The 12,928-nt window shown below is 51.0% G+C and overlaps 1 long non-coding RNA gene across 1 annotated transcript in view; it reads left to right on the top strand.

Moving 5' to 3' along the window:
* The first annotated feature begins 9,574 nt into the window (after positions 1-9,574).
* The window catches only part of LOC102023395, a 20,085-nt gene continuing 16,731 nt past the window's right edge, over positions 9,575-12,928 (top strand). Inside the window, exons 1-2 of the long non-coding RNA XR_001235053.1 lie at positions 9,575-10,357; positions 11,210-11,337. This is a non-coding gene — a long non-coding RNA (uncharacterized LOC102023395). The remainder of the gene's footprint in view (positions 10,358-11,209; positions 11,338-12,928) is intronic.

Raw genomic sequence — 12,928 nt, 5'->3', positions numbered from 1 at the left:
TTCCTCACACTTCTTCCCATGGCTGTTTTCCTTTGCACTCCAGGATCCACACTAGTTCCTCTCCAGCCCCTGGTCCCCGCCTCTACATTTATACTGTGTTACTCCATTCTACATTTTACATGACCCACGGCCTGGGATTGTTCTTCTGGTGTTTCCTGGGAACCCAGACACCTGCCCACACAGATCTGTCCCCACTGGTAGTCCAGGGAACACTGAAGGGCTAGTCACTTGATTTCACAATAGCGGGCAGGGTCTCTGGTCTGAAAAGGCATGCACCCAACTGGTCACTCACCAGTCACTCATCCATGGTGTCTTCCTTCCCAGCCTCTTGGTGTCCCAGGGCTAGAAATTCCTGTCATCATCACAGAACATTCCTCTGTGATTATTCTTATCCTCAAGACATTCCTCTGTTAAAATGCAGGTAATTCCTGAAAGGAGGTCATCCATGTCCAGGTGCTTATCTTGAGTCAAGCCTTCAGGGTCTTAACCTACCAATGATCAACTAATTCCTGGGCTGTTGCAGCCCAAGTGAGATCATACATCTGAAAATGTATTTATTATACATCTCAACATCATATAAAGTATATAAGCAATTACGTGGGGGAAGGGCAGCCTTCACACTGAATGTCATCCCTAGCCATCCCCCCTTTTTAAAAAAATTTTGAGGTAGGTTCTCTCTAAATTGCTAAGTTGCCTAAACTGAGCTTGAACTTGGGATCCTCCCGTCTTAGCCTCCCAGAGTGCTGGGATTACAGTTATGTGCCATGTATCCAGCTATAAGCAATTCTAGCTGGTGTTAAGAGGTGTGAGCAATTACCCCTTCCATTTACTGAAAATAACGTCTGAAATAGGCCCCCAAGGAAGCGAATCTCAAACAGAATTCCTCATTACAAAATAAATCAAAGGATACTTCAGTTGTCCAGGGCAGGTACTTTCCTTTCAAAGATCATTGCTCAGGTGGCCATTGCCTCACCCCCAGGCCAAATTCTAGGCGAGCTCTGATCACCTGAGTCTGGGTTTGAAAAGGGACTGCTGGTGTAGCTGAGCTGTTGATGCCCAAGAGACTGCCCCAGGGCACCACTTTCTGCTGGTTTAACAGAATACGGCAGACGAGGTCCTTTACAGAGAGCAAGTGTTTATTTCTCGCAGTTCTGGAGCTGAGAAGTCCAAGAGATGGTGCCCACGTCTAGCAAGAGCTTTCTTGGTGCCTCCTAAGGAAGCCGTGGCATCACATGTTGAAGAGGAGGGGAGACAGAGAGCAACGGGCCAAAGTCATCTTCTTCTCCAGGACCCACTCCTGCAATGAAGGCAGGGATCTATCCGTGAGAGCAGCACCCTCAGGACCAAGTACCTCTTAGATGTCCCACCTCTTAATTCTCTTATGATGGCGATTAGATTGCAGTGTGACTTCTGGAGGGGACATTCAGACCATAGTTGTCTGGGAACCCTCTCATTTTACAGCTGAGGAGGCTGAGGCCAGAGAGAGAGAAGGCTGCTCACTCCTCCACAGCGGAAGCCTCTGTAGAAAGCGACCTGGGGCTGACTTGGCCGCAGAGGGGGCAGGGGGACCAGGAGGCGGATGGGGTTGTACTGTACAGTGGGTGCTGCCCTTCCGCAGTGCCAGCCTCTGGGTGGGGGCGGGGTGGGGATGTCCCTGTGTATATCCAGCCCACATAGACAGACAGACAGCCGAGGCTGCTTGTCCTCCCACCAGGGCCAACTGCAACCTCTCCTTGCCTGGGACCGCCCTGCAGAGCGAGGGAGGCCTCCCTTCCCAGCCCTTGGCCCATGGAGAGAAAGTCCGAAACAATGCCTCTAAACTAAAAACATTTTTGTCTTTCTCCACCGAACAATGGCTATTAACAGGCATGGAACTGGAGCAGAAATGGAACGTGAACCCCCGGGGCCTGGGAGCCTGGAGGGGTGTGGGAGTAGGGGGCTACTGGGCAGAGGAGGGCTGAGGAGAACCTTCCCCCACCTCCAGCCATCCCCCCGCTGCTACCCTGGGCCTCCAAGACACTTCCAGGGGCGTGTGAGTTTCCACTGGGGACACCCCTGGGCCCCCCCATCCCTCTGTAGGACTCAAGGGACGGCACAAGTCCCCCCTCCCACCCATCCCAGCTGTGCCCTGGACACTCACACACACAGGGAGGCCCGGTACAGTGACAAGGGGGCAGCTTACAATGCCCCTCCACACCCCAGCGAGGGCATCTGGGTTCCAAGAAGCCTGCCTGCCCTGCTGGGGAGCGGGCAGGGGGCTGTGGGTGACCCGCAGGCCCATGACAGACCCCCAGTTCCCTTACTATGGGAACCCCCAACTCAGGCTCTTTTTGGGGGTCGCTGGGACAAACAGCCCCCACCGAGAGCTGGGGATGACGCATTTTTCGGCAGCCACAAGCCACTTTTGACGGGTCCGCCCCATTGGGGAGCAACCGAAACCTCATCCCACCCAGTACGGCTTTTGTCTGCACCACATATTTGTCCTATTTGGAGGATTTTTGTGGGTTTTCCCGTCTTTCTCCAGTGTGTACTGCCCTGAGGGGGACAGAGGCTGTGGAGGGTGGAGGGGAGGGGTGGGAGGCGTTCTTGGGGCCCTGTGCCTGGTGATTTGCAGTGTGTTCGGGGGTGGGGACGAACCACCAACGCCTTCTGCACACTGAGAGGACACCTGGGACCCAAGCAGCACTCTGGGCCTTGCCTTCTCTCTGGGATTTGCGTGCTTCTGTCCTTCCCAGTGCCTATGTCTCTGCCTGAGTCTCCTCGGCTCTTCTTTTTAATTCCCTTTTATCCCTCATATCCTACCCACAAAACACTTCCTACCTCCTGGCCTTTGCCCGCACCTCACCCCTCTCGGAGCACCCTCCCTTTTCTTTCTGCCAGACTGATTTTTTTTGGTACCGAGAATCAAACTCAGGACCTCACACTTGCCAGTCAGGTGCTGTGCCACTGAGCTATATCCCCAGCCCCCAGACTGAATTTTGGTGCATCTGTTGGGCTGCTTTCCACCCCACCTCCTCCTCAGCATCCCCTGAACCACTCCAAACCATTGGAAGGAGCTCTCGTTTCTGAGCTCTAAAAACCTGTATGTCCTGTCCCTTCTGGGATTTCAGATACAGCCTGGCACTCTACTCTGCCGAGCTTGATGGAAGCCAGAGGCCTTGGCTTCTGTTCTTTCTTCATTCTCCCATTATGCCCTGTTCAAAGCAGTTGTTCAATAATAGTTGTTGTGGGGCTGGGGATTTAGCTCAGCGGCACAGCGCCTGCCTGGCAAGCGCAAGGTCGTGAGTTCAATTCCTGGTACCGGAAACAAAAACAAAAACAAAAAAAAGTTGTTGGTTTGGGTCTTATCTAAGGGCTAGCCATGAAATTCTCAACATATTAGAGAATCTCAGGGATGGAAGGCATGGACCTCAGAGCCTGAATCCCTAGTGAGGCTTGTTGGCTTGAGTTTTCAGACCCCTAGGGACTAGGATCTGACTACTTCCTGGGACAACCCATTCCCTCTCTGACAGGAGACGTGATAAGAAAATTGTTCCTCATGTGGAGCTACACCCTGCTACAATCACACTTCCTTCTCCCTGCTCCCCACCAGGCCACCGAAGGCAATTCCAGTCCTCTTGGCTCGCAAATAGCCTTAGATACTTGAAGGCAGCCACTCCTGCCTCTGTAGTCTTTTCTTTTGCAAGGATACACTGATAGTTCTAACTTCAGTGTCCCCATCCTCTGGTGACTACAGACCTTGGGGATTTCCCTCCTCCCCCCCACGCTGGGCCTCACCCTAAACTTCTGCTGAACTCATTCTGCTGACAAAAGGTCCTCTTTCTCTGGATCAAAATGGGTGCTACAACCATTCAGTGGGGCTTTAGAACGTACTAAAGGAAGGGAACCATTCTATCCCCAGGTTGGTGGTAGAGAAAAGGAGACAACGGGACACCTCACAACAGCTCTGTGGGTTTCTGGTTTGTGTGGGAGCAGCCTCTCCTGCCCTGCAGGGGCAGAATCTGATAACCAACCCTGCAGGCATATGTCAGCGGAGGCCTGGTTTTCCGCACACCTCAAAGGTTGTTTCTTAGTCATCTGTATGCATTTTAATATGGCTGTTCCAGAGGGAATACCAAATGTTTTAAACCAAAAGAGTGACTCACGGTGGCATTTCAGGCCGGTGAGGTATTTCGGGACAAGCAAGTTTTGTGGTGCCTGGCCTGCCTCTCTCCAGCCCGCTGTGGGTGATGGAAGGCCTCGAGCTCCAAGGACATTTACGTTAGGACCAGGTACAGTACTTCTCCAGGGACTGTCCGCTGTAGCCCAGACCCCTCTAATCTGTGCCAGTGATTCCAACTCATGCTCTGCTACCTTACATAGTCGACGATCTTTCTTCCTGATCATCTTGTGGCAATGAGGGTCTCCTTGAGGCAGCCTCAAGGAGTTTTCTGAGAAGTACTCCTGTTCAGGTCTCCTAGCTTGATCGTGGTTGTTTACACAAATGTATGCATTTATTGAAATTCATCAAACTGTTTCTTGAAATAGTTGCATTTTATCGTATGTGAATTATACTTTGATGAAATGGGTTTTTGAAAACAACTTCATATCCCTTACAGAGTATGAAATCATATCTCCTGGTACTTGGGTTCGGTGCTATTGTGGATTGATTTATTGAGTTAAGCTGTACCCAAAGCTATAGCCACCTTAGCTTGCATACCCAACCGTGACTTCACGTGGCTCCTCACACGTGACATTGAAACAGAACTCTCCATTCCCTGGCCTTGCCTCCAGCCTGGTCCCCCACCCAGTGGCTCAGGCCCAGTCCCAGTCCCACACTTGATTCCTCCCCTGCCTGCCTGCAGTGCTGCTTGGATACGATTATTGCCGTTACCAGCACCATGTGATTTTGCTTCTTCTCTACATGGGCATTCTGCCCTGTCGTGCCAACTGTTGCTCTAAGCCTCCCGGCTGCCCTGTTCCAGAATCTACATTGCAGCGGGCCCTGCCTGATGGGCCACCAGCCTTCGGCCTAGGTTCTCACCATGCTGCCTAAGCTAAGGCTAAAAGGGGTCTCATTACAGGATCTTATTGCTCAGTCCTATCTTTTAGCCCTACACCTGGCTTCTCCAGGCCTAAGCTTATGAGCAGGTAGTGGTTTCCTGTGCATAGTGAGGTAGTGGAGTGATTTTTATTTTATTTTGTTTAATGCTTCCTGCTCCATCCTGATGGCTCCTGAGTGAATGTGTCTGTTTTCTTCCACCAGACTGCAAGCTCACTGAGGGCAGGGACTGAGTTCAACCCGTCTTTATGATCTTAGTCGTGTGTCTGGCATAGATGGTGATTGGTAAATGTTTATGGATTGAATTAATTTCCTCAATTTTATTAATTGACCATGGGGGAGATACCCCACACTCATAGACAGAACCAAGGAACACGAGGATGCAGAATGACTGGAAAGGCTTATATGCAGCGGATACAGCAGGACTTAGTGACAGCCAAACCCTCCTAAATTGTTGTTGTGGCTGTTGTGGTACTGAGGATGGACCCCAGGGCCTTGCATTTGCTAGCCAAGGACTTGGCCTCTATCCTCTCCTAAGTCTTTATCTCTCATAGATGCACAATAAGACAACAGTTTGTTGTTTGTTTTTTTTGGTACCGGGAATCAAACTCAAGACCCTGCGCTTGCCAGGCAGGTGCTGTGCCACTGAGCTATATCCCCGGCCAAGACACAACAATATTCATGGTGGTGTTATATGTAATCACAAAAAGCTAGAAGCCCTAGACTCTGCGAGTACAGAATCAGTCACACTCCTCGGCATGGACGGCTCTCAGGAACACACTAGACTGAAAAAGAAGCTTTCAGGTGAACCCATGCAGTATGATACCACTTTATATGGCCTTTAAGTACATGCAAAACTATATTAACTCAACTTAGGGAGGGATGCAACAAGATTCAAGAGAATGGTTACCCCACTAGGGAAAGCACTGAGTCAGGGGTATCTGGGGTACCGCGTCATTTCCCGGGTGGCAGGTACAGGGTGTGTGTGATCTAATCGTTCTGTGGTCACCGTTACTGTTGTTCGCCAAGCCTTTGTGGGTCCTTCTCCTTTAAGCACAATGACACGATTGTACTTTCTGGTCCTTCGTGGTTGGGAGGGGCCTGTGACTAGTTCAGGTTAATGAGTTGTGGGTTTTTTGTTTTGTGTTTTTGTCTTTTTGAGACAAGGTTTCACTATGCAGTTCAGGTTGGCCTTGAACTCACTTTGTGGCCCAGCCTGGCCTCAAACTCACAGTGATTCTCCTGCCTCAACCTCCCAAATGCTGGGATTGAGTTGTGTTTTTGAGACCCTCCAGATCTCTCTTTGCTCTTGACCTCGACTGGGGATGGACAGAGCCCTACTTAACTATGGAGGACCATGTAACGGAAACAAGGAGCTACAAGGAAGCTGTGTGTGGTGGCGCACACCTGTAATCCCAGCACTTAAGAGGCTGAGGCAGGAAGATGGCTGCATGTTCAAGGTCAGCCTCGGTCACATAGTGAGTCCAAGACCACCCTGGACTACGTAGTGAGCTCTTGTCTCAAAAAAAAAAAAAAAAAAAAAGCAGCAAGGAGAAGGAACAGAAAGGTATTAAGCCCCTGAAACATTGGGGCCATTTGTTTCTGCGGCACAGTCTAGACTCTTCTGATCGATACACACATTTACTGTATCTAGAATATCTTAATTTTAAAAATCAAAGTAGGGGGCTAGGGATATAGCTCAGTGGCATAAGCGCCTGCCTGGCAAGCGCAAGGTCGTGAGTTCAATCCCTGGTACCGCAAAACAAAACAAAGCATAAAAAATCAAAGTAGGGAAAATATCTGCGCTGTGGGGAAGGAATCATGGCTATTTTACCATTTTTTTTTTTATGAGACGCCACACTGCAGCTGAACAAGGAACCTGCAGTATAACATTAACTTTCCACCTTGTGAGCTCTGTACCCATCGCTAGATATCTAACCACACGTTATGTCTTACAGAATACCATTTCTCCCTTTAACCCATATAATGCCAAAAATCCCTTTCACATACAAACATATATTTTATTCTAATCCCCTTAACCACTAACATTAGTCAATCTTTACACATTTGTCAATTAATCTTACCTGGAAGGGCCGTGCCTAGCAACACCAAGGGCACTGGACCCTATCAACCAAACACATTGTGCCAGTCTTCAAAACAACACCTGGCTGTCCTTAGAATTGAGATGGATGGACAAGAAAACCGCCATGACCTGATGAAAACATTCCTGGGTGACATTTCCGGGCTCCCTCTTCACATTAAAATCAAACATAAAAATCTAAGCCTTTCACACCCACGGTGCGGTCTGCTCTTGGACTCACCCACTACTCTCTAGCAGTGTCTCTCTAGCCGCGTGTGAGGAAACTCAGGTTTTCTCTATTCCTTCGCTACTGGTAAATTCTTTTTACCACCTGCAGTACTGGTCTCTCGCCTGTCGCCCCTCAAACACATATGCTTTCCTGGCAAGTTCTGAAACAGGACAAGAGGACGGGGTACAGGAGGATGGAAAGACCTGCAAGGCTTCGTTTCTATAGTTGTTTGCGTAACAACAACAACAGCAACAACAAAATAGTTCTTAGCTTCCTTCCACCCCTTGGGTGGTAGCAGCCAGCAGTGGATTTGGGGGAACCTCAGGCTGGGCGCCCCAGGCATTTCATCATCCCTCCCTTAGAAACTCATTTAGCGCCACTGTGCTTTCCCCGGGCCAGGTCTCGGGTTCAGAGAACAATCCCCAGACATTAGACACCTGCAGGGCAGACCTGGTCTTGGCACATTCCTTGGGCTTTCAAGTCCCCCAATCCCCCTAAGCGGCAGAAACCTCAGCCAGAGCAGATGCGGAAGATCAGAGCAGACAGGATGTGAGGAAGCTCTTGCTTTGGGTGCCAGGCAAGAATGTGAGCCTGGGCTCTCGGGAGCAGGAGGCTGTACGTCTGTGTCACAGTCTGGAGCCCAGTGGCACTTCAAACACCAGTTTCCTGCCTTCTGCCCATGCAGGGGAAGTGTTTCTGGATTACCTTGCCTGGAGGGGCGAGGAGGAGGAGTTGCAGGTAATACCTGGATTTCTAAGGTGCTTTTCTTCCTAAAGGTTCAAAAGACTTCCCTTCTCTGATCTTCCCCAGACATAAAGCTAGGGGAAGATGACTCCGTTCCCCAGTTAAGGAAATGGAGGGGGGCAGAGAGAGTGAGCAAAGGGCCTGAGGTTGAGGTAGATTAGGGCTGGGGCACACTGGACCAAACCGAACCACAAGACCGAATGTGTCAAAGGTCATAAAAACCCAACAGACTTGCTCAACACACAGGCCCCCAAATGACACCCCTGCTCCTGTGCACTGTACATGAAACCCCTCGGGAAGTGAGACTTTCAGGTCGCAGCAAAAGTGTTGTTTTCAAGCCTTCATTTACATCTAGTGGGAAGCCAGCCCAGGAATTTTGTATACAAAGACCCGGTTCCCTCATCCTCCAGGCTGCTGTGCGTCTGTTCAGCAGCCCACCCTCGCCCTGCAGGGCGTCCTGCTTTTCCACATTCAACAAACGCAGCCTTTTCTGCACGTCTCGTCCAGGTCTTTGTTCAGGACACCAAGAACCTGGGGAGGATGCCCCCCCAGGACCCTCCCTCTGAGAACAAGGTCACGCAGCAGGACAGGTGTGATTCTCGTGGGACAAGGGCCTCTGTCTCTCTCCAGACCCCATGTCCCGCACCCGCCCTCAGCCCACCCCGCTGGACGCGTGGGCTCTCTACTCGGGCGGCGGCAGCCAGAGCTCAGCACCCCTTGCAGAGGGCTGGGTGGGTCCCGAGTGTCCACTCAGCCTCTCCTGGGGCCTGAGCAGAGAAGAGGAAGCAGAGGAACCGGAGAGGCTGAGGTCAGCCCGCCTCCCAGGAGCATGACGACAGGCTGGCCGTGAGCCCCGTGGTTCCGCCACAGGGAGGTCAGGCCGGGGAGGCTGCCAGAACACCGGGCTGAAGACGGTCCAGATAACGCAGCCCGGGCAGCCTCTGCGGGTGGAAATGACCTTTCTTGCCTTTAAATAGCTCCATCTCCGGAGTCCTGGAGCCTCAGTGGGGCTATTAATTCCTGGACTCCTGGGGCTGCCCATCCTGTGATTCCATTTACCCAGTTTGTGTAAGCTCTCAGGCATTTTTCCTGCCGCGGTGCCCCCTCCCCTTTCTTCAATGTTCCCGTGCGACTGGAACAAGGGGTCATTTTATTTCTAGTAGCAGGCCTGGGATGCGAGCTGACCACAGACATATTTTGTCCTGCGTGCAAATGACACGGCTCAAGTCAACAGCAAACTCTTGAGGGTTTTCTCTGTAACCTGGTTTTTCTGTAATGAAAGGTAATGTGTACCTCTGTGGATGATGAAAATAGAGGTCTGACCTAGGCAGGTGTGTGCATACGCAGCTTTAGTTCATCAGCTAAGTGACACCCGCTCCGGATCTATTTTTGACTGCTTACGAGGTATTGGCATAACCAAATGTCCTACCTGATAAAGTAACTTTTACCCCCAGGCCTGCCTCTTAATGGTGTCTCTTGCTGAGCTGGGTGACAATAATCCCACAAGTCTCTGAGTCCTGTCCACCCTTGCCAACCCTCCACTCATGGTACCATGCTGAGAATGAGGTAGAGGACAAGAGAGGGAGGCAAAGAGGTACTCGTCAGAAAACTGACAAGGCTTGGTGGCTGACTGGCTGGAGAAACAGTAAATGACCCATCCGTGAGGATTCCAAAGTATTCAGCCTGAGAACAAGGAGAATTGGTGAACAGCAAAGACAGAAGTACGGGTCTGGAATGGAGCAGTACGCAACTTGCCTCGGGAATCGTGTTTGCTAGTAACAAGGTCCAGCCAGGGTTGCTTAAACACGTGAGTGTTTAAGTCTGTATAAGACTTCACAGTCGTACGTCTGTAGCTCCAGGGCTAGTTTAGCAGCTCTGCTGCCCTTGGGACATTGCTGTCTTTCGCTCTATCATCTTTAAATTCTCCTTCTGGCTCAAAATAGCTACTGGAATTCCACTTGCTACATCTGAATTCCAGGAAGTCATTGAAAAATGAGTGCGGGACCAAAAGGGCATAGGATTCCCACCCTTTCAAGGAATCCTCCTAGAAATCCCCTGCCACCCTTGTGCTTGTGTCTCAGTAGCCAAAACTTAGTCACAGGGCTTTACATGGCTACACCAAGCTGCAAGGGAGACCGGCAAATGCAGGGTTTTTAGCTAGGCTTGTTGTCCGGGGCCGTTACTGAGGAAGAAAGGAAGGACAGACAGTGGGAAGCAACCAGCAGGTTTTGTTAATCTTTGTTCAGTGGCACTGGAAGGAAAGGTAAGGAGCTGTGCGGGGCGCGAGCTGGCCCTGAGGACGCAGGAGGGGAGGCACATGTTGGGAGGGAGCGCAGTCCATGGGCTCTGTGGTCAGTGCAGAGGCTGAGGGAACCATGGACCCAGTGAGAGCCCGTGACCAGACCTGGGAATGAATGAAAGGGAAGATCCTTTGAAAAGAAGGCTGCAGGCCTTGATCCTCCCTTGTCGCTCAGCGAGCCTGGAGACTGCCCGACCTTCAAGGGCAGACATGCACTCCCACCTAAGGGACCTCCTGTGAGCACCGTGGGGTTGTGGGCTGGGTTCTGACATCACGGAAGTCATCCCCTCCCCGCTGTACCCTGCCCCTGGGGCCTGCTCGGACCTGGCCTTCCTGGAGACTCTGCTTGGGAATCCTGGGAGCCGAGGAATACGGGCTGTGAGATGGAGGAGGGGCTCTGTCCCAAGGACATGTACCCAGGCGTGGGAGCATCTATGGTCCTTATGGCTGGGGTGTGTGTGCGTCTTTCTGTCCGTCTATCTAGCTATCTGCTATTAATAGGTAGAGATCTAGGATGATGCCACACATCCTCCAAAACACAAGGCAGTCCCTCACCACAATAAATTCTCTGAGGTGGGGGCTGGGGATTTAGCTCAGCGGCAAAAGCGCCTGCCTGGCAAGCGCAAGGTCGTGAGTTCGGTTCCCGGTACCGGAGAAAAACAAACAAACAAAAAAAAAAAACCAGCAAAAAAAAATAGAATAAATTCTCTGAGGTGGTGGGACCCTGAGTTCTGCAACTGGCACACAGCAAGCTGAAATGATTCAAGTTTCATTCAGACCCATGCAGTGGAGAGTGATTTTCGCGCTTACACCTAGGCCTCCGAAAGCCCTGCCAACCATGGAAGAAAGTGCAAACCATGCTTTCTGGTACCTCACAGCGATCCTCTACCGGGTCCCGGTTCCTTACATGAACCGCTGCTGAGCTTTTCAATCGCCGTGAAGAGGTGAGTGGCACAACCACTATTGTCGGTGTTTCACGGTTGAGCAAAGGAAAGCTCCGAAGGGTCAGGTGATTCACCCTACAGCACGCAGCTATTAAGTGACCCCGAAGCCCACTCGCTTTCATTCTCCACATACCTCTCATATTTGTTCAGTTCTATTACTACATATATCTGCTTGTGGCCTCATCTTAGAAAGCTCGTAATTGAGCGTGACAAATGAGGGAACTCTCCATTAACTCCAGAGCGTTCCATTAACTCCAAGCACCTCCTTCACCGGCGTTCTGGGTGCACAGGAATTTCTATGCTTCAAGCACATAAACATGTACCAGGAGGATGTAGTTCCCGGAACAGCAGAGCACAGTGGCCACCGAACAGATGAAAATATGCTCAGGTTCACTCAAGGGTCAGAGAAGTGCAGATGAAAGCAACAGGGAGACACCCGAGGGGGGAATTCGACAGATGTTAGAAATCACCAGGGGCTGTGCCAGCCCAGCGGGGCTGCTGGGGTGCGGGGGAAACATCGCCCTCGCTTATCGTCGGCAGGGATGGGATGGGGTGCATTACACCTACCACACAATCTGCAAGATTTCTAAAATCAAATCCAGGAACAGGTTGGCCCAGCAATCTAACTTGTGAATAACATGTCAATGTGTGACAAAGATTTTTATCACACCGCTGCACATAGCTCAAGGAAACACCGTGGACGCCTGTCTCGAGGGGGCATTTGAATCAATTGTGTACACCACAGAGCGCATGCAACCAGCACCAAGATTTTGGGCAGAGTAAGAACGGCCCCTGGCCAGGGCTGGAGAGCCCATGCACCACCAAGAGCAGAAGGGCTGTTTCGGTTGAGAGACTGTTGTTTGTGGTGGCTACACCACTGTATGCTATTAGCAGAATTCATCCCACCAGACACTTAAAATGACTAAAGTGTATTGTAAGTAAAGAATACTTTTTTCCCCCAGTGCAGGGATTGAACCGAGGACCTTCACACTGAGCTACATCCCCAGGCCTTTTAAAATGTTTTTTACATTTTGAGACTGCTCAGGCAGGACTAGAACTTGTGATACTCCTGCCTCAGCCTCTCATGGTACAGGAGTTACAGGCGGGAGCTGTATCACCCCTGGGCTGATAACACGAATTAAAAACCAAAAGACTGCTATACAACCACACCTCTTCCTGTGAGATATGAACGAAAGAGGGAGAGATACAGAACAAGGTCTAAGGAGATCCCAGTGACAGTGAAATCATCTTGACAGAGAGCTCTTGGCATGCGTTTGCAAGAAGGTGGAGAAATATACACAGACTAGTTCATTCTAGGTTGCCTACATCTTAGGTTACCTGGACTCGGCAGTGGGGAAGTCGAGAAAAAAGGAAAAGAAAACGCCAATGAAGTTTTAAAAGCACGTGACGTGACCGATATAGGCATGTATGTACCATCCAGAGCTATGGGCACGGGTTTAACTTAAAGCTGTAAGTGTGACTGGCAGGCGGCCGCGGGCTGCGCTGGGCCGAGGGGCCCCGGTGCTCTCAGGGCTCTGAGCCACCGGGACCAGCGGCGGCGCCTGCGGGCGCGCAGGGCTGCCCCTCTCCG

The sequence above is a fragment of the Chinchilla lanigera genome, unplaced genomic scaffold, assembly GCF_000276665.1.
Source record: "Chinchilla lanigera isolate Chin_1 unplaced genomic scaffold, ChiLan1.0 scaffold00036, whole genome shotgun sequence".
Classification (NCBI taxonomy): domain Eukaryota; kingdom Metazoa; phylum Chordata; class Mammalia; order Rodentia; family Chinchillidae; genus Chinchilla; species Chinchilla lanigera.
This window is presented reverse-complemented; position numbering and strand designations above follow the sequence as displayed.